Source organism: Elephas maximus, chromosome 16 (genome assembly GCF_024166365.1).
Source record: "Elephas maximus indicus isolate mEleMax1 chromosome 16, mEleMax1 primary haplotype, whole genome shotgun sequence".
NCBI lineage: Eukaryota > Metazoa > Chordata > Mammalia > Proboscidea > Elephantidae > Elephas > Elephas maximus.
In genome coordinates this window covers 13,692,961-13,713,148 of record NC_064834.1, presented here as the reverse complement: position 1 = coordinate 13,713,148, position 20,188 = coordinate 13,692,961, and the positions used below count along the sequence as shown (strand labels likewise).

The 20,188-nt window shown below is 43.2% G+C and overlaps 1 protein-coding gene across 1 annotated transcript in view; it reads left to right on the top strand.

The window, feature by feature from the left end:
- Positions 1-1,747: 1,747 nt before the first annotated feature.
- The window catches only part of PLAU (plasminogen activator, urokinase), a 33,184-nt gene continuing 14,743 nt past the window's right edge, over positions 1,748-20,188 (top strand). Inside the window, exon 1 of the mRNA XM_049855776.1 lies at positions 1,748-1,766. The gene's annotated coding sequence lies outside the window, so the exon portion shown is untranslated. The remainder of the gene's footprint in view (positions 1,767-20,188) is intronic.

Genomic DNA, 20,188 nt, shown 5'->3' with positions numbered 1-20,188 from the left:
AAAATTATCAAATGAACGTTATGTTAAGGGCACTCTTTAATTCAGAAGCATGAGATCAAGGAAGTTAAACAGAGTTAGGGAGATAAGGTAAATAGAGAGTGATAGAGAGATAAGTACCCACACATTGCAGCATCTTGATAAGTGCAATTGGTTGCTGCAAGTGCTAAGGGGTAGATCCCTGGGGACTGAGGTGGTCTGGGAAGACTTCCTGGAGGAGGTGACCAGGGCCTTGTAGGATGAGGCCTGCCCTGCCCTGTGGTAGGGTTTCTCCAAAAGGGGTGTGCCCAGAGAAGGCTGAAACATCCCCCACACCGCAGCTGTTCATTCCACTGTGCCTGGACAAGGGTCCCAGGGGCCCGTGTGCTCAACATTCCTGAGACGCAGCTTCTGAGTCAGAGCCCCAGAAAGAGCTGAGGCAGCTTCAGGCTGGAGTCTTGGCTCTCTTCTTCCCTTTTTCTGTCCAAAAGGAACTCCCTCCCTAGTTATTTGGATGTGACCAGAAACCCAGGCAAGGCCCTGGGGTAGGAGCTTGGCTCATCCAGAGTCTATGAAATGTATTTGGTCCCTGCATCCCCTCTTGGGTCACAGCCCTCAGGTAAAACCATGTGCCCAGTACCCATACTGCCCCTGAGCCAGGAAGTTCAAAGGAGAGTCATCTGTGCCTACAGGTCACACCCCCCCAATGCAGCCATTGTTGGGCTGCCTCTGGGAAGGGGGTCTTAACTAGGGCTTGGCTTGAGTTAAAAGAGCAGCATTCCCCAGGCAATCTGCCAGGGCCTTCTCACTGCCTGGGCGTGGGGCCCAGGACATGCCAGGGCAATGCCAGAGAGCTGACTCAGGGGGTGGTGGGTGGAGAGGAGGAGAGAGGAGGCTGCCTGGAGCCCCTGCGGTGGCCCTGCAGTGCCAGACCACCAACAGGCCCTGAAGCCCCACATTTCCTGGAGTGCCCATCAGAAGATCAGGGTTCTCCCTCATTTTCTCAGCCCCTTCCTCCTGCATAGACCTTTAGATGTGCAGTTATAGGCTCCCAAATCCTGTTCTGCAATTGACCAAACCCTGCCATTGTCATTTCTTAAGTCTCTGACCTTGAGAAAGTTACTTCTCCTTCTGCCCGCCCCCTAGGGCCACAGTAAGGATCAAATGACATAATGTCTGTGAAGGTACCTTATAAACTATAAAGCACGTTTGTAACAAGGTATCATTATTGTCATGATTATTCCTGAGACAGGAATTACAGCCGCTGGCCCCTAAACCTCAAAGTCCTTCTGTTTGCCTGTCTTGTCTGACAAGTCACTCAGAAGCCAGTACCGAAATCCTGACCCAGTCCTGAGCCTCAGAAACATTGGCACAGGCTCTCTGCCTGGTGCTATGGTACCAATTCAGGGCAGCAATGCCCCAACCCCACCCCTAGCTCTGTTAAACCAGTTCTTTCCCTTCTAATCAGACTCCTCCAGTCTAGTTTGCCTGCAGGGATGAAAAAAAAACCTAAAATAGCACAGGCTCTGCAAGTACCACTAGAGACTTGAGGGTGTAAGGTATTGCCTGTCAGCCACGGACCTGTCTGGGCTTCCCAGCCAGGTGCAGCCCTCTGCCCTCTAGGGCTGGCCTGTCTTCTTTATGCAGCACTGGATGACAGGGCCTCCTGTCAGTACTTCGGGCAGCTAAATTGGATGACTACCTAGAAAGCTGGCTTGGCTAGAGGTGCTCGCGGAGGCGGCTCACTGCTCCCCCACCAGCTCCTCACACCCACCCTCACCAGAGGCCAGGTAAGCTGAGCTAAGATCCTGAGGAACAGTAGCTGCTGTCATGGCCCTGGGGAAGGCTGCAGACTGGGTACCAGAAGGGTCTGCTTCTGAGACCCTGAAGCTAGCAGGTCCTGGCTTGTCACTCTGGCTGCAGAACCAGTTTGGTGTGTGGGCTGATGGGGTGCCTCCCTGGCTGCTGGGCGTGGCTCTGCACTGAGACTTCCCACAGGCCTGCGTGTGACTTACCCTGATGGGAGCGGTGGCTGTCAAGGCCCATTCGGACAAGGAGGCTTGTAGCAGGGAGCCAAGGGTATGAACTACTGTTCTAACAGCCGCGTTCATCATTGCTGTTGTTGTCATTAGTCGCCCTTGAGTCGACTCTGACTCATGGTGACCCCATGTGTTACAAAGTAGAACTTCTCCATGGGGTATTCTTGCCTGTAATCTTTATAAAAATTTTTATTTATTTTGTTGTTGTTGTTGTTGAGAATATACACAGCAAAACACACCAATTAAACAGTTTCTACACGTGCAATTCAGTGACATTGGTTACATTCTTTGAGTTGTGCAATCATTCTCATCCTCTTTTTCTGAGTAGTCCCTTCCCCCATTAACATAAACTCACTGGCCCTGAAGGCTCCTATTTAATTTTTTAAGTTGCTATCGTCAATTTGACCCCATATACATAGTTCTTAAAAGAGCATAATGCTTAAGGCAGAGTTTTTTTTACAAGTTAAGCTCAACTATTTGGTTTTAAGAAGATTTCAGGGGATACTTTTGGTTTAAAGTTTAAAGATTAACTCAGGGTAATAGTTCCAGGGGTTTATCCAGCTTCTGTGGCTCCGGAAAGGAGAGAGCCCATGAGAATTTAAAATTCTGTTCTGCATTTTCTCCTATTGATCAGGATTCTTTTATAGAATCTTTGATCAAAATGCTCAGTAATGGTAGCCAGGTGCCATCCACATTTTCTGGTCTCTGGTTCATGGAGCAATTAGCCAGACATTCTATACCCTCCTCTTATTCCTTACTCTCCTTCTTCCTCTGTTGTTCCAGGAGAATAAATACCAATTGTTGTGCCTTGGATGGAAACTTGCAAACTTTTAAAACCCCAGGCACTACGCAACCAACTAGGAGGTAGAACAGAAGCACTGAGCAGGTTATTAGGCCAATTAACTGGGATTTCCCATGAAACCGTGACCTCAGACCTCCTGTCTTAGTTACTTAGTGCTGCTATAACAGGAATACAACAAGTGGATGACTTTAACAAGCTAGTTTATACTCTGACAGCTTAGGAGGCTAGAAGTCCAAATTTAGGGCACCAGCTCCAGGGGAAGGTTTTTTTCTCTCTGTTGGCTCTGGGGATAGGTTCTTGTCATCAATCTTCCATGGTCAAGTTGCTTCTCAGTGCAGGGACCCTGAGCCCAAAGGACAAGCTCCGCTCCTGGCTCTTCTTGGTTGGTAGTAATGAGGTCCTCCTCCTCTCTGCTTGATTTTCTTTTCTATATTTCAAAAGAGATTGACTCAAGGTACAACCTAATCCTGTAGATCAAGTCCTGCTTCATTGACTTAACTGCCTCTAATCCTGCCTCATTAACATCATAGAGGTTAGGATTTACAACACATAGGATAATCATATCAGATCACAAAATGGAAGACAATCACCCAACACTGGGAATCATGGCCTACTCAAGTCGACACATATTTTAGGGGGACACAATTCAATCCATAACATTCTGCCCTTTGGCCCCCTGAAATTCATGCCTTTGCCACATGTAAAACACACTCACCCCACCATATCATCCCAGAGGTCTTAAATCAACTCCAAGTCCAAAATCCCACCTTCTGCAAAATTCCTCTTCATCTGTGAAATCTAGAATACAAGTTATCTGCTTTCAAAGTAAAATGGTGGAACAGGCACAATGTAGACATTTTCCTTATAAATGGGAGACATTGGAGGGAAAGAAGGAATAACAGGCACCAAGCAAGTCCAAAACCCAGCAGAACACATTATGTTAGCTTTCAAGTCTTGAAAATAATCTTCTTTTCTCTGAGATCATTTAGGCAATGGCCCTGCCCTCCAGACTCTGGGTGTTAATGCCCTGAATTTGGACTTCTAGCATCCTAAACTGTGAGAGAATTAACTTCTGTTAGTTAAGCCATCCATTTGTGGTATTTCTGTTATAGCAGTACTAGATAAGTAAGACAGAATTTGGCACCAGGAGTGGGGTGCTCCTCTAACAGATACCTAAAATGTGGAAGTGGTTTTGGAATTCAGTAATAGGTAGAGGATGGAAGAGTTTTAAAGTGCTAATAGTAAAAGCCTGGATTGCCTGGAAGAGACTATTGGTGGAATTATGGACATCGAAGACAATTCTGGCGAGGGCTCAGAAGGAAGTAAGGAGAACTGTAACACCTGAGATGGCACAGATGGCAAGAAGCAGCAGAAGAGAAACAGGAGTGGCAGAACCAGGAGACCAGTGTAAGATGATGCAGGAGCCAACCCGTGGAGCAAGAAAGCTGATTGCCTTCAGACAAGAGGCTTCATTGTGAAGTGTGGTGCCTCTGGGCACTTATCGGTGGAGCTAGGCTTGCTGACCCACAAAGCAAGAGAGCTGAGTGCCTCCTGGCTGAAGTTAACTGATGGAGTGGTGTGCCTCTAGGCACTTCTTGGTGGAGATAAAGAGCTTTGTAACACTTACCCAAGGAGGCCAGCCCATGAGGCCCGAGGGGCCAAGAGGCCAAGGAACCAGGAAGCAGAAGCTGAAGAGACAAGTAGCACAGGACGAGAGCTGCTGCAGTCTCAAACAGTAGGGCCACAACCCTTTGCGGCCTTGAAGGGTGGAACCATGGCCTGCTGGTTCTCAAAGAGTGGGGCCATGGCTTCCTAGATTTCAAAGAATCAGATTCTCACCAACTCAGTTCTGGAGAGTAGGGCTGCCTTTCACGTGTGCCAGTGGGATGGACCTAGATCCGCTGCCCAAAGCTGAGGGGGTGGAGCTGCCATGCCCAAGGGGCAGAATGGGGCCTGCTGGGGGTGAGAGGATAGGGTTACCACTCAGATAGTCTAGGAGAACGGGGCTGTCCAAATATGAGGGAGCAAAGTTGCCGTCCCAGTGGCCCAGGAAGGCAGAGTCGAAGCGCAGGGTCAAGGGACCTCTACCCAGAATCTGGAGATTGTGACCGTAATTCAAAGGCATCAAGTCCTCCGTCTTCCTTATTTGTTGTCCAGCTTTCGCATGTACATGAGGCAATTGAAAATACCAGGCACACTGGGTCAGGCACACTTTAGTTCTCAGAGCGACATCTTTGCTGTTTAACACTTTAAAAAGGTCTTTTGCAGCAGATTTGCCCAATGCAATACATCACTGGATTTCTTCACTGCTGCTTCCATGAGCCTGGTTATGGATCCAAGTAAAATGAAATCCTTGACAACTTCAATCTTTTCTCCGCTTATCATGATGTTGATTTTTGGTCCAGTGGTGAAGATTTTTGTTTTCTTTATGTTAAGGTATAATCATACTGAAGGCTATAGCCTTTGATCTTCATCAGTAAGTGCTTCAAGTCCTCTTCACTTTCAGCAAGCAAGATTGGGTCATCTGCACATCACAGGTTGTTAACGAGTCTTCCTCCAATCCTGATGCCACATGCTTCTTCATATAGTCCAGCTTCTTGGATTTTTTGTTCAGCATACAGATTGAATAAATATGGTGAAAGGATACAGCCCTGACATACACCTTTCCTGATTTTGACCACGCAGTAGCTCCTTGTTCTGTTTGAATGACTGCCTCTTGGTCTATGTACAGATTCCCTGTGAGCACAATTAAGTGTTAGGAAATTCCCATTCTTTGCAATGTTATCTGTAATTTGTTATGATCCACACAGGTGAATGCCTTTGCATAGTCAATAAAACACAGGTAAACATCTTTCTGGCATTCTCTACTTGCAGCCAAGATCCATCTGACATCAGCAATGATATCCCTTGTTCCACATACTTTTCTGAATCTGGCTTGAATTTCTAGCAGCTCCCTGTCGATGTACTATTGCAACCATTTTTGAATTATCTTCAACAAAATTTTACTTGTGTGGGATATTAATGATATTTTTCAATAATTTCCTCATTCTGTTGGATCACAACGAATCACCTTTCTTTGGAATTGGCACAACTACGGATTTCTTCCAGTCAGTTGGCCAGGCAGGTGTTTTCCAAATTTCACAGAGTCACTGTACCAAAAAAAATTGGTTGACGTTCAGCCATTTCAGGAGCGAGCACGTGATCAGGAACCAATGGTATTGAAGGAAGTCCGAGCTGCACTGAAGGCATTGACGAAAAACAAGGCTCCAAGAATTGACAGAATACCAACTGAGATGTTTAACAAATGAATGCGTGCTTGAGATGCTCACTCATCTATGCCAAGAAATTTTTTTTTATATAATTTTTATTGTGCTTTAAGTGAAAGTTTACAAATCAAGTCAGTCTCTCACACAGAAACTTATATACACCTTGCTCCCAGCCCATACCCCCAATTACTCTCCCCTTAATGAGACAGCCTGCTCTCTCCCTCCACTCTCTCTTTTCGTGTTCATTTCGCCAGCTTCTAACCCCTTCTACCCTCTCATCTCCCCTCCAGGCAGGAGATGCCAACATAGTCTTAAGTGTCCACCTGATCCAAGAAGCTTACTTCTCACCAGCACCCCTCTCCAATCCATTATCCTGCAATCCATGTCTGAAGGGTTGGCTTCTGGGATGGTTCCTGTCCTGGGCCAACAGGAGGTCTGGGGGCCATGACCACCAGCATCCTTCTAGTCTCAGCCAGACCATTAAGTCTGGTCTTTTTATGAGAATTTGGGGTCCGCATCTCACTGCTCTCCTGCTCCCTCAGGGGTTCTCTGTTGTGTTCCCTGTCAGGGCAGTCATTGGTTGTAGCCGGGCACCATCTAGTTCTTCTGGTCTCAGGATAATGTACTCTCTGGTTCATGTGGCCCTTTCTGTCTCTTGGGCTTGTAATCGCCTTGTGTCCTTGGTGTTCTTCATTCTCCTTTGATCCAGGTGGGTTGAAAACAATTGATGCATCTTAGATGGCTGCTTGCTAGCATTTAAGACCCCAGATGCCACTCTTCAAAGTGGGATGCAGAATGTTTTCTTGATAGATTTTAATATGCCAATTGACTTAGATGTCCCCTGAAACCATGGTTCCTAAACCTCTGCCCCTGCTACACTGGCCTTCGAAGTATTCAGTTTATTCAGGAAACTTCTTTGCTTTTGGTTTAGCCCAATTGTGCTGACCTCCCCTGTATTGTGTGTTATCTATCCCTTCACCTGAAGTAGTTCTCATCTACTACCTAATTAGTGAATACGCTTCTCTCACCCTACCTCCCTCCCTGCTCTCGTAACCACAAAAGAATGTTTTCTTCTCAGTTTAAACTATTTCTCAAGTTCGTATAATAGTGGTCTTATATAATATTTGTCCTTTTGCAACTGACTAATTTCACTCAGCATAATGCCTTCCAGTTTCCTCCATGTTATGAAATGTTTCATAGATTCCTTACTATTCTTTATTGATGTGTAGTATTCCATTGTGAGAATATACCATAATTTATTTATCCATTCATCCATTGATGGGCACCTTGGTTGCTTCCATCTTTTTGCTATTGTAAACAGTGCTGCAATAAACATGGGTGTGTATATATCTGTTTGTGTAAAGGCTCTTATCTCTCTAGGATATATTCCAAGGAGTGGGATTGCTGGGTCGTATGGTAGGTCTATTTCCAGCTTTTTAAGGAAGCGCCAAATCAATTTCCAAAGTGGTTGTACCATTTGACATTCCCACCAGCAGTGTAGAAGTGTTCCAATCTCTCCACAGCCTCTACAACATTTATTACTTTGTGGTTTTTGGATTAATGCCAGCCTTGTTGGAGTAAGATGAAGTCTTATTGTAGTTTTGATCTGCGTTTCTCTAACGGCTAACGATCGTGAACATTTCCTCATGTGTCTGTTAGCTACCTGAATGTCTTCTTTAGGGAGGTGTCTATTCATATCTTTTGCCCATTTTTTAATTGGGTTATTTGTCTTTTTGTAGTTGAGTTTTTGCAGTATCATGTAGATTTTAGAGATCAGGCGCTGATCAGAAATGTTACAGCTAAAACTTTTTCCCAGTCTGTAGGTAGTCTTTTTACTCTTTTGGTGAAGTCTTTGGATGAGCATAGGTATTTGATTTTTAGGAGCTCCCAGTTATCTAGTTTTTCTTCTGCATTCTTAATAATGTTTTGTATACTGTTTATGCCATGTATTAGGGCTCCTAACGTTGTCCCTATTTTTTCTTCCGTGATCTTTATTATTTTAGATTTTATATTTAGGTCTTTGATCCATTTCGAGCTCGTTTTTGTTCTTGGAGTGAGGTATGGGTCTTATTTCATTTTTTTGCAGATAGATATCCGGTTATGCCAGCACCATTTGTTAAAAAGACTGTCTTTTCCCCCATTTAACTGTTTTCGGCCTTTGTCAAATATCAACTGCTCATATGTGGATGGATTTATGTCTGGATTCTCAATTCTGTTCCATTGGTCCATGTATCTGTTGTTGTACCAGTACCAGGCTGTTTTGACTACTGTGGCGGTATAATAGGTTCTAAAATCAGGTAAAGTAAGGCCTCCCACTTTGTTGTTCTTTTTCAGTAATGCCTTATTTATCCAGGGCTTCTTTCCCTTCCATATGAAGTTGGTGATTTGTTTCTCCATCTCATTAAAGGATGTCATTGGGATTTTGATCGGAATTGCATTAAATGTATAGATTGCTTTCGGTAGAATAGTCATTTTTACAATGTTAAGTCTTCCTATCCACGAACAAGGTATGTTTTTCCACTTACGTAAGTCTCTTTTGGTTTCTTCCAGAAGTGTACTTTAGTTTTCTTTGTATAAGTCTTTTACATCTCTAGTAAGATTTATTCCTAAGTATTTTATCTTTTGGGGGGCTACTGTAAATGGCATTGATTTTGTGATTTCCTCTTTGATGTTCTTTTTGTTGGTGTAGAGGAATCCACCTCATTTTTGTATGTTTATCTCATATCCTGATACTCTGCTGAACTCTTAGTTTCAGTAGTTTTCTGGAGGATTCCTTAGGGTTTTCTGTGTATAAGATCATGTCATCTGCAAATAGAGATACTTTTACTTCTTCCTTGCCAACCTGGATGCCCTTTATTTCTTTATCTAGCCTAATTGCTCTGGCTAAGATCTCCAACACAATGTTGAATAAGAGCGGTGATAAAGGGTGTCCTTGTCTGGTTCCCGATCTCAATGGGAATGCTTTCAGGCACTCTCCATTTAGAGTGATGTTGGCTGTTGGCTTTGTATAAATGCCCTTTTATTACGTTGAGGAATTTTCCTTCTATTCCTATTTTGCTGAGAGTTTTTATCATGAATGGGTGTTGAACTTTGTCAAATGCCTTTTCTGCATCAATTGATAAAATCATGTGATCCTTGTCTTTTGTTCTATTTATGTGGTAAAAAAAAAAATTTATGTGGTAGATTACGTTAATTGTTTTTCTAATGTTGAACCATCCCTGCACACCTGGTATGAATCCCACTTGGTCATGGTGGATTATTTTTTTGGTATGTTGTTGAATTCTTTTGGCTAGAATTTTGTTGAGGATTTTTGCATAAGTTCATGAGGGATATAGGTCTATAATTTTCTTTTCTTGTGGTGTCTTTACCTACCTGGTTTTGGTATCAGGGATATGGTGGCTTCATACAATGAGTTTGGTAGTATTTGTCCTTTTCTGTGCTCTGAAATACCTTTAGTAGTGGTGGTATTAACTCTTCTCTGAAAGTTTGGTGGAAATCTGCAGTGAAGCTGTCCCAGCCAGGGCTTTTTTTTTGTTGGGAGTTTCTTGAATACCTTTTCGATCTCTTCTTTTGTTATGGGTCTATTTAGTTGTTCTACCTCCGTTTGTTTTAGTTTAGGTAGGTAGTGTGTTTCTAGGAATTCATGCATTTCTTCTAGGTTTTCAAATTTGTTAGAGTACAATTTTTCATAGTAATCTGACATGATTCTTTTAATTTCTGCTGGGTCTGTTGTAATATCACCTATCTCATTTCTTATTCAGGTTATTTGCTTCCTCTCCTGTTTTTCTTTTGTCAGTTTGGCCAGTGGTTTATCAATTTTGTTGATTTTTTCAAAAAACCAGCTTTTGGTCTTGTTAATTCTTTCAATTGTTTTTCTGTTTTCTATTTCATTTAGTTCAGCTCTAATTTTTGTTATTTGTTTTCTTCTGGTGCCTGTGGGTTTCTTTTGTTGCTCTCTTTCTACTTGTTCAAGTTGTAGGGATAATTCTTTGATTTTGGCCCTTCTTTTTGGATGTGTGCATTTATTGATATAAATTGGCCTCTGAGCACCGCTTTTGCTGTTCCCAAAGGTTCTGATAGGAAGTGTTTTCATTCTCATTGGATTCTCTGAATTTCTTTATTCCATCCTTAATGTCTTCTATAATCCAGTCTTTTTTGAGCAGGGTATTGTTCAGTTTCCAAGTGTTTGATTTCTTTTCCCTGCTTTTCCTGTTATTGATTTCCACTTTTATGGCCTTATGGTCAGAGAAGATGCTCTGCAATATTTCAATGTTTTGGATTCTGCTAAGGCTTGCTTTATGACCTAACGTGTGGTCTATTCTAGAGAATGTTCCATATGCAATAGAAAAGAAAGTATACTTGGTTGCTGTTGGGTGGAGTGTTCTGTATATGTCTATGAGGTCAAGTTGGTTGACTGTGGCATTTAGATCTTCTGTGTGTTTATTGAGCTTCTTTCTGCATGTCCTGTCCTTCACCCTAAGTGGTGTGTTGAAGTCTCACAGTATAATGGTGGAGCTGTCTATCTCACTTTTCAATGCTGGTAGAGTTTGTTTTATGTATCTTCCAGCCCTGTCATTGGGTGCATAAATATTTAATATGGTTATATGTCCTTGGTGTTTTGTCCCTTTAATCATTATATAGTGTCCTTCCTTATCCTTTCTGGTGGATTTAACTTTAAAGTCTATTTTGTCAGAAATTAATATTGCTACTTCTGCTCTTTTTTGATTGTTGTTTGCTTGATATATTTTTTTCCATCCTTTGAGTTTTAGTTTGTGTCTCTAAGTCTAAGGTATGTCTCTTGTAGGCAGCCTATAGACGGATCTTGTTTTTTAATCCATTCTGCCACTCTCTGTCTCTTTATTGGTGCATGTAGTCCATTTACATTCAGGGTAATTATGGATAGGTCTGAATTTAGTGCTATCACTTTGATGTGTTTTTTTGTGTGTTGTTGACAGTTTCTTTTGCCCACTTAATTTTATGTGCTTAATAGATTATCTTTATATATTGTCCTTTCCTCATATTTGTTGTTGCTGATTTTGTTTCTGGTGAGTCTGTATTTTCCCTTGTATTTTATTTTGATGAGCAGGATAGTTTGTCTCCTTTGTGGTTACCTTATTATTTACCCCTATTCTTCTAAATTTAAAACTAACTTTTATTTCTTTGTATTGCCATATCTTCCTCTCCATATGGAAGGTGTATGATTACATTTCTTAGTCCCTCTTTTTTATTTTAATGTTGTCTTCTTTTATATAGTAACATTGCTGTTAGCCTGTTTTGAGCTTTTTTTTTTTTTATAATTTTGCTTTGGTTTTTTGGATTTCCCTGTCTGGGTTGACTTCTGGTTGCTCTGGCCAGTGTTCTAGTCTTGGGTTGATACCTGATATTATTGATTTTCTAACCAAAGAACTCCCTTTAGTATTTCTTGTAGGTTTGGTTTGGTTTTTACGAATTCCCTTAATTTGTGTTTATCTGGAAATGTCTTAATTTCACCTTCATATTTAAGAGACAGTTTTGATGGATACATGATTCTTGGCAGGCAATTTTTTTCTTCAGTTTTTTAAGATATGTCTTCCCATTGCCCTCTTGCCTGCATGGTTTCTGCTGAGTAGTCCGAGCTTATTCTTATTGGCTCTGCTTTGTAGGTGACTTTTCGTTTATCCCTCGCTGCTCTTATAATTCTGTCTTTATCTTTGATTTTGGCAAGTTTGATTATAATATGTCTTGGTGACTTTCTTTTAAGATCTACCTTATGTGGAGTTCAATGAGCATCTTGGATAGATATCTTCTCATCTTTCACAATATCAGGGAAGTTTTCTGCCAACAAATCTTCAACAATTTTCTCTGTATTTTCTGTCATCCCTCCCTGTTCTGGTACTCCAATCACTCGTAGGTTATTTCTCTTGATAGAGTCCCACATGATTTTTAAGGTTTCTGCATTTTTTAGAAATTCTTTTATCTGATTTTTCTTCAAATATATTAGTGCCAAGTGATTTATCTTCAAGTTCAGAAATTCTAGCTTCTACTTGCTCAATTCTGCTCCTCTGACTTTCTATTGCATTGTCTACTTCTGTAATTTTATTGTTAATCTTCTGAATTTCTGATTGCTATCTGTCTACAGGTTTTTCCAGCTTATTGAACTTTTCATTATGTTCCTGAGTAATCTTTCTAATTTCTTCAGTTCCTTTATCTGTGTGTTCCTTGGCTTGTTCTGTGTATTGCCTCATTTCCTTCCTGATGTCTTGAAGGGTTCTGTATATTAAACTTTTGTATTCTGCATCTGGTAATTCCAGGAATGTACTTTCATCTAGAAGATCCCTGGATTCTTTGTTTTGAGAGACTGTTGAAGTGATCATGGTCTGTTTCTTTATGTGACTTGATATTGACTGTTGTCTCCAAGCCATCTATAAGTTATTGTATTAGTTTATGCTTGCTTACTGTGTCATAGCTTCTTGCTTTGTTTTGTTGTGGTATAGCCCTATGGGTTGCTTGAGTGAGCTAGCTTGATTATTTTTGCCTTTGGAGCTCTGACATCCTGTAGCTCTGACATCAGGTAGCTGATCATCAAGTGTGTGGTACAGGCTCTGTCCTACAGTCTTAGAGCAGCAGGGGTGACTGGCGTATATACCGCTATTTGATTGCAGCGGGGGTCATGCTCTGAACAAGGCAGGGAGCTGAGAACCGACCCCCACGTGTCTCTGAGGAAAGAGCGTCCCTGTTCCCTAGAGCATGCAGGTGGGTCGGTTCTGCAGACAGACCATGGGCACCCCAAATTTTTGGTTGTAAGGACTGGGAGGTACCAGTTATCTTTGGACCCCTGTCACAGGTGGCTGGGTGACCTGAGTGGAGCTGCTAATCCTTAGGTCCCTGATGTGGGTAAGTGAGCACCTTGTTTAACAGGCAAAGCAATGTCAAACATCAAGCACCCACCTCTCTGCCGCACAGCTGAAATGGTTGGAGTCTGCCAACAAGGGCCTATTCTCCTGAAATAGGCCCACACAGGTCCATGCAGAAGAGAAAGGTACTCAAAGTCTGTGGATGGTTTATGCCCGGATAGGAGCCGCTTGTGTCCTGAGCTCCCCCAGTTGGTTGAACTAGCAAATTATCTTTTCCCTCAATTGCAAATTTTTTCCTTCCCCAAGGCCGGGAGGATGGCTCTAGGTGCTCAACAGTGCCTATCTCAGGCCCAGGGAATTCAGCCGCTGAGGCCGGCTTGGGGGTGGAGGGCGCGTTAAAATATACGCAAGTACTTTTACTTAGCTTTTGCCGAGAGCGCCGTTCTTCTCAGGTTCTGGGGGTGTGAGTAGGCTGTGTGGCTGGCTGCTTTTCCCTGAGGAAACTGTGGCTGAATGCTAGTACCAGCCTGCCGCTGCTGCTCCCGGAATGGTGCCTGAGGGCTCCCTGCGATTCAGGTCCTGTAACCCCTCTCCCCTTCTGAACGGTCTCTTCCTCCCCCTGCCCCTCAGTTCGTTGTCTAAGCTTGCCTTTGAAGCTCAGGGCTCCCAGCTTGTCACAAATATACTCGTTTCACTTGTTTTTTCCGGTCTTTGTTATAAAGACGTATGCCAAGAAATTTGGAAGACAACTACTTGGAAAGTTTTTACATCAAAAAAAAAATCTGGATTTAAAAAATTTCTTAACCTTTTTGTGGCCTTAGATTGGTTTCTCTCATAAGCAGACCCTGAGATGAAGATTCACGTGCAAGTAGTTTACTTGGAAGATGACCCCAGGAAACTCCAGTAAGGGAGTGAGGAAGTGAGACAGAGAATGGAAGCAGTCAATAAAGGGTGAGTTATCAAGGAAGCAGCCATAAGGGCAAACAAACAAACAAAAAACCTGAACCAAGCCAGTTGTTGTGGAGTTGATTACAAGTCATGGAGACCCCACATGCTGCAGAGTAGAACTGTGCTCCACGTGGTTTTCAAGGCTGTGACCTTTCAGAAGCAGATCACCAGGACCTTCTTCTGAGGTACCATTGGGTGTGTTCAAACTGCCAACCTTTTGGATAGGAATGGGGTGCTTAACCATTTGCACCACCCAGGGACTCTTCCCATCTGGGCAGCTGGAGCTTAATTCTCCTGGAGAACACTGGGAAACAGTGTAGAACATGTGCCTCAAAGTTATCTCATCTGAGAGGCAAGAGAATTAGAATACGTGCCCACCAAACCCATCAGTCACTGATTGAAGGCTCCTGCAGTGTGGGGAAAGAGGGATAGTGGTGTTAATTCTGGGGAACAGCCAGTTGCTGTGTACTAGGGAAGAGAGGGCTTCAGAGGCCAGAGAAAGCTGCTACTGACAGCATCTGATACAATATGGAAGATCTAGCAAAACTGGCTCTTAGTTTCCACTTGGCAACATTTGCTGATTTAGAGAGGGCAACAGCTCTCCAGTCTGCCATAGTCCCAGCCCCTCCCTATTATCCTACACTCCACCTGCTTTACTCTTTTTTTTTTTTTTTTAATCTTGTTATTCTTGAGAATATATACCGCAAAACTTTCACCAATTCAACCATTTCTACATGTACAATTTGGTGGCATTGATTACATTCTTTGAGTTGTGTGACCATTCTTACCCTCCTTCCTAAGCTGTTCTTAGGCTTTCTATCTAGTCTTTTGAGTTGCTGGTGTCAATTTGATCCCATATAGATAGTTCTTAAAAGTGTATAACATTCAAGGCAGACTTGTTTTTACTGGTTAAGCTAAACTACTGTTTGGTTTTAAGAAGACTTCAGGGGATATTTTTGGTTTAAGGTTTAAAGATTATCTTAGGGCAATAGTTTTGGGGGTTCATCCAGCTTCCACAGCTCCAGGAAGTCTGGAGTCCATGAGAATTTTAAATTCTGTTCTGCATTTTCCCCGTTTTGACGAGGATTCCTCTATAGAATCTTTGATTAAAATGTTCAGTAATGGTAGCTGGGCACCCTCCAGTTTTTCTGGTCTCATGGCAAAGGAGGCAGTTGTTCATGGAGGCAAACAGCCACACTTTCCATTTCCTCTTCCTATTCCTGGTTCTTCTTCTTCCTCTGTTGCTCCAGGCCAATAAAGACTAATTGTTTTGCCTTGGATGGCAGCTTGTAAGCTTTTAAGACCCCAGGCACTACATAAGGAACTAGGAGGTAGCACAGAAGCTCTAAATGCATTCATAGGCCAATTGACTGGGATGTCCTATAAAATCATGACCCTATACCTCCAAACCAAGGAACTAAAACCATGTGGTGTTTGGTTGTGCATAAGCAGCCTCAGCAGCTACTGTTCTATTTTTTTGTTGTCATTATGAATATATCTATCACACAACTTTTGCCAGTTCAGTTTTTATACCTGCTTTGCTCTTATATTACTGCTTGACCTCTCATTGGTGGGTCAGTCGTAGAATTCTTGTCTTCCATGCGGGAGACCCATGTTCAACTCCTGGCCAATGCGTTTCATGTATAGCCATCACCTGTCGGTAGTAGAAGCATGTGTGTTGCTATAACACTGAACAGGTTTCAGCAGAGTTTTCTGTCTAAGATGGACTAGGAAGAAAGGCCTGTCAGTTCACTTCTGAAAACCAGCCATTGAAAACCTATGGATCACAACAGCCTGATCTGCAACCAATCATGAGGGTGGCACAGGACTGGGAGGTGCTTTGTTCTGTTGCACAAGCGGTTTCCATGTGTTGGGGGCCAATTTGATGGCAGCTAACAACAACAACAAAGCGTGGCCTCTGGGACATTTGAGCTTATAACTCCTGGTTTATGTCTTTGTGTAGGCTATGCCGCTATAGCTGCAAAGCCTAGTGTCTCTGTTTCTTCTTTGCATCCTGCATGGCACCTAGCCTAGTGATTCCAAAAGATGCTGACTGATTATTCCTGTGTCTCTAACCCTGTACTTCGGATTATCTAACTTACTGAGTTCCAGGCCTCCTCACCTCCATGCTGTCATAAACACTGTATCAGAGCATTGGAATAGATCCTCATGTTTGGGAGTGACGAGGGGAGGCCCTTTGTTTTCTTGGCAACACCTCCAGTCTCACCTAGAGCTATGCTTCAGTCACACCAACTTACAGTTCCTAAACTGCACTGAGCTCCTTTCTGCCTCATGTCAATTCCTCTGCCTAGAAAGTTCTTTAACTGCCCCATAGGGTTTCCAAAAAGCAGCTGGTGAATTCAAACTGCTGACCTTATGGTTAGCAGCCAAGCTCTTCTCCCCCTTAGGACAGGCTAACTCCTACGCATCCTTTAGGATTCAGCCTAAATGTTACTTCCTCAGTGAAGCCTTCCACATCATTCACTCTTCCATCCCCTATTAGGTTATGTCCCTCTGCTGTACGTTTTCACAGTGCATTGTATTGCTCTTTAACATGTGTGCAATAATTACATATGTATTGGTTTAATTTGTGTTCACACTTGAGTTCCCTCATTAACGTATTCAAACTCAACTGTACACACTCAGCTGAAAGAAAGAAACAAAGAAATTCCTTGATTTAAAGTCACACTCTCCTATGAAAGCCAGATCTTGGTATCTACTGCCTCAGGTCACACCCCAAATACAAAAGAGAAATAGATTTTTTTTTTCTTTTGTGCTTCTAAATGACCTAAGGGATTTTCAAGGGCTTCACAATATTTGGCTTCATGAACCGATTTTATAATCTATTATCCCCGCCCCCATCGCACACAAGCACAAGATGAAATCCACTGCGTATCTATCTGTCTTGCCCCTTAGATTGAAGCTCCGTGAGAGCAGGGAACATGCTTGCTTCTGTCATGGTTGGATCCCCAGCACCTAGCAAAGTGCTGGATACATAGTGAGCTCTCAGTAAATCTTTGCTGGATGGGTGATGATGGATGGATGATGGATGATGGTGGATGGGTAATAGATAATGGATGATGAATGGGTGATAGAGGAGGGATGAAGTATGCTCAGAGGTGAAAGAACCAGCACTGTGCAGGATGCACCTGGAGATAGGCGAATACTTAATCTGTCTCAGCTACCTACCAGGTTGGGTGGAGGATGAAGAATGAGGTGACTGAACTACTTCAATTTGATTGTCTCCCTAACAGCCTGCACTTCTGCAGGTTTCCCAGGATTTGCTAAGTCCTACACTCTACTTTCCTCTAAACCAACAACTCCGGATTAGAGTCTTAACCGAGACAGTGCAGCTGCCTCTGAGTCACTGCACAGCACTGCAGTATGCCCTCAGGGCTCAGACAGTGCGCACCTCTGGCTTGGATTTCTACTCCAAACCCCAAGCCCCACCCAATCTTCCAACGTGATCTTGTTCCTCACTCCCTCCCTGTCCTAGCTCCAAACACTGACCCTATTGCCAAACCTGATCATGATCACAATTACTTTTATACTCTTGGTGCCAATTCCAACCTTGATTCTCATCATGACCCTAACCTTGGCCCATACACATCCTTGCCTGTGGTCCTGGGTCCAGTATATATCTATGCAATTTTTGTTGCTACTTATCAAAGTGCTTTCACACATACTGTTTCCTTTGATATTTACAACTCTACATAACCATCCCCATTTTACAAATGAGAAAACTGAGATTCAGTGTGAAAAATGCCCAAGGTCACACAGGTAGTATATTTGGGAGCCCAGATCAGATCCAAGTCTTCAGGCTGAAGCCTAGGGCTATTGGAATCTGAGTTGCTGAAGCTCCAGATATAGGTCTCTGTTGCCCTTGTGGTAGAGTAAGCCTAGATAATAAAAATCTTAGGGTAGTGGTGATAGTAATTATGATAACCACAATTTACTGGTAAATTTATTTGTGCCAAACTGTTCATACATTATTTTGTTTAATGTCTCCAACAATGCTATGGGGCTTATGTAGCTTCATTTTACAGGTGAGAAAACCATGGTTTATGGAGATTGAATAACTTGCCCAAGGTCACACAGCTAGTAAGAGGTGAGCCAGAATTTTAACCCAAGTCTTCCTTACTTCATCCTTTACAAAGAAATAGAATGGGGCCACAGGAAGTAACTGGAAGACTGGGCCCTGCAACCATGTCCCCACCATACCTTTTGAGCTGTAGTGGCAAAATCCATGGAATTGTGTTTGATCGCCCAAACTGGGTCAAAAATGAGTCAAGCCTTGGTAGAACTGACTCACTGTGGTGTCTGTCAGTTCTAAAATGAGACAGTGGATTCTAAAATGACGCCGAATGGATGAAGATCCCAGAAGCATCACCACCACAAACCCTGTGGTGGTTAAACATGGAAACTCACGTGCCTGCCAAAGAAAAGACCCAGACTTAAGATTCTTAACATCGGGTCTACCAATTTTCTATTTCTTTCTCCATACTCAGCCCTACCCCCTAAAAGGCCTCCATTTTGGTCAACTTCTCTCCTTTTCATCTCTGACTGGCACACTCTTATTCTTTTCCCTGTGGACTGGTTGGTTTGTCTCTATCCCAGTTCTCATCCACATCTCCATCCACACCTCTGAATGTCATTGCTGCCACCTACTCATGTCCTATGTCTCTGAGTCTTATTCTCAGTGCCTGGTAAGATCCCTGTCTCATGGGATTCCTTTTTAACACAGAGCTCCAGAAGTGTCCCAGACCCCCAGGGTCTGCTCCTCATCTCAGGCACCCCACTAGCCTCCACTGGTTTTGACAACTGGCGTCTTCCCATGGCAGCAAAACCACCACTGCTGACGTGCATCCTATATGCTCATCTCTGTCTGCATACTCTGCTCCTCTCTCTGCTTTTTTGCTTACATAGAGTTAGACTAAGAAATAACTCAGACTCTGGGGAAAAAATGAATTCAATTTCTTTAGGTGCAGTTTTCTGAGCTTTTTCCATGCAGTCTTCCAGACTAGAGACAACTGTGCTAACTCTTTGGAGACTGACTTTATGGTTTTGACCTTTCACTGACCTCAGAACCTGAACAGCTTCCAGAGCCTTAGGCAAAATTGTTCCTTGGTCCCATCAGGACTCAGGGGGGAATATCTCATGCTCTGGCTGCAACACTCCACCTATTTGAATCAGCCTTCTTCTAGCCCCTTCCTTGGCCAAGACTCATTCGGTGGTTTAGGTCTCCAAGACAGATCCTGGGCATGGTGATTCACCTCCTGCATGATCCTCATGACTCCTCGAGGGAATCTTGGGGACCTGGAATTTTGGTCAAGATTCCCAGCTCATATTTCCAAAATCCAGGCTTTTTGGTGAAATATTTGTTTATACAGTTTAATACTTATGCCCTTTCCGTGGAATTCTGATGTCATTAGCAGGACAGGTCAGACCTGGCCCTCATGGCCTCATACATCCTGGGCTTTCATCAGTCCAGGCCAGGCCCACAGCTCTCAATGATCAGCCTCACCCATTTGCTTAAAGGTGGCTGATATTTCTTTTTCTTTTAGCCACTTCTGTCTTCTGTAAAGCAGGTGGAAAAAACTTCCTTCTGCTTTCCACAAAAGGGAAAACAGAGGCCTACAGAGGGAAGTGACTCACTCAGGTTCAGAGATGGAGTCAGCTACCAACTTGGGAATGGAGCTCTATTGTCCAACTCCAAAACCACAGCTTCCACCGCAGGGACCCCTTCCTCAAGAGGAAGCTCTCAGCTTATGCTTGGAGATGTGGCCTTTGCCCTCGGCAGGTGCCACTGGTACTGGGCAGTGGGGCTTTCTACCCCCAGATCTTCCCACTCCAATTCACCAGACTACTGGCCTTCAAATATGGATTCCATGGTGCAGCCCTTTAAGGAACGTTCTAAGGCTCTTTCTAAAGCAAAGCATATGACCCTCCAAGTTTGAAAAACAAGAACTCCTGAAGAATAGGAAAGAAGACAGCTGTATGAGTGCTCATCTCTTCTCTTGCATTCTCACCTCCCTTCAGGAGTCTTCTCATTTCAATTCTCACTCCCACCACTGCACCCAGCCTCAGGGGTTTGTTGTTCCCTCAATTCTCTCCAGCCCAAGCCCAGACAAAATTCAAGTCACTCTCTTCTGCTTCTCATAGTTCAATGAGACTGGCAGGAGTCTTCAGCTTCACTAAAAAAAATATATACACATCCATGTTCAAAAACTTACAGTGTCTTCCTGGAGTCTACGGTATCAGGTGTAGACTCTTTCACCTGGATTTTAAGACCCTTTATAATCTGACCTCATGCTATTTACGCTT